The following is a 238-nucleotide window of genomic DNA, read 5'->3' on the forward strand; positions in this document are numbered from 1 at the left end:
CCTAAACACGCCCGGAGTTAGAATAAACAAGGTGCCTCTTTTCTCACGGTTCAATTAAAGTTCGTTTGTTTCTCGACCAGTTAAAGATTTCTTTGTTTGTCTTTGCTGCTAGTATTTTCCCCTTAATTGCGTTTGTCTGCGGTGCGATGCTCACCCAGGGAATCCTTTTTGAGAGTAGAACTTAGGCCGTCATGAAAATCCGTATTTTTTTCCATTCATAGAAAAAAAAAATCTGAGT

The sequence above is a fragment of the Penaeus monodon genome, chromosome 20 (assembly GCF_015228065.2).
Source record: "Penaeus monodon isolate SGIC_2016 chromosome 20, NSTDA_Pmon_1, whole genome shotgun sequence".
Classification (NCBI taxonomy): Eukaryota; Metazoa; Arthropoda; class Malacostraca; order Decapoda; family Penaeidae; genus Penaeus; species Penaeus monodon.